The sequence below is a fragment of the Penaeus monodon genome, chromosome 21 (genome assembly GCF_015228065.2).
Source record: "Penaeus monodon isolate SGIC_2016 chromosome 21, NSTDA_Pmon_1, whole genome shotgun sequence".
Lineage (NCBI taxonomy): Eukaryota > Metazoa > Arthropoda > Malacostraca > Decapoda > Penaeidae > Penaeus > Penaeus monodon.
In genome coordinates, this window is record NC_051406.1 from 22,556,312 (window position 1) to 22,556,676 (window position 365).

The following is a 365-nucleotide window of genomic DNA, read 5'->3' on the forward strand; positions in this document are numbered from 1 at the left end:
TACACACATTTTTTCTCTCTCTGCGTGAATGGATCACTATTAGGGAAGACATTAATACGTGTACGGATGTGAAATACGTTCGGAAACGGAATGTTGTGAATTGGTTTAAGAATTTCAGAAATAATGTCCGTTACTAATTCTGTTTGTAAACATTCAACAGGAGAACTATTCTGTTGCAGGGCCTTGATGTTCATCAAAAACACAGGCAGACACTATACTATTGTTGCTGCTGTCTGTGATCCGTGGTGACTTTGAAGTATGTATGTGTGAAGTACACATTTATACACGTCTGGAACACGATAAAATTGAATAAAGAGGGATTAGAAGTAGTAACTTTCACTCTTTTTGTATAAATATGTTGATTC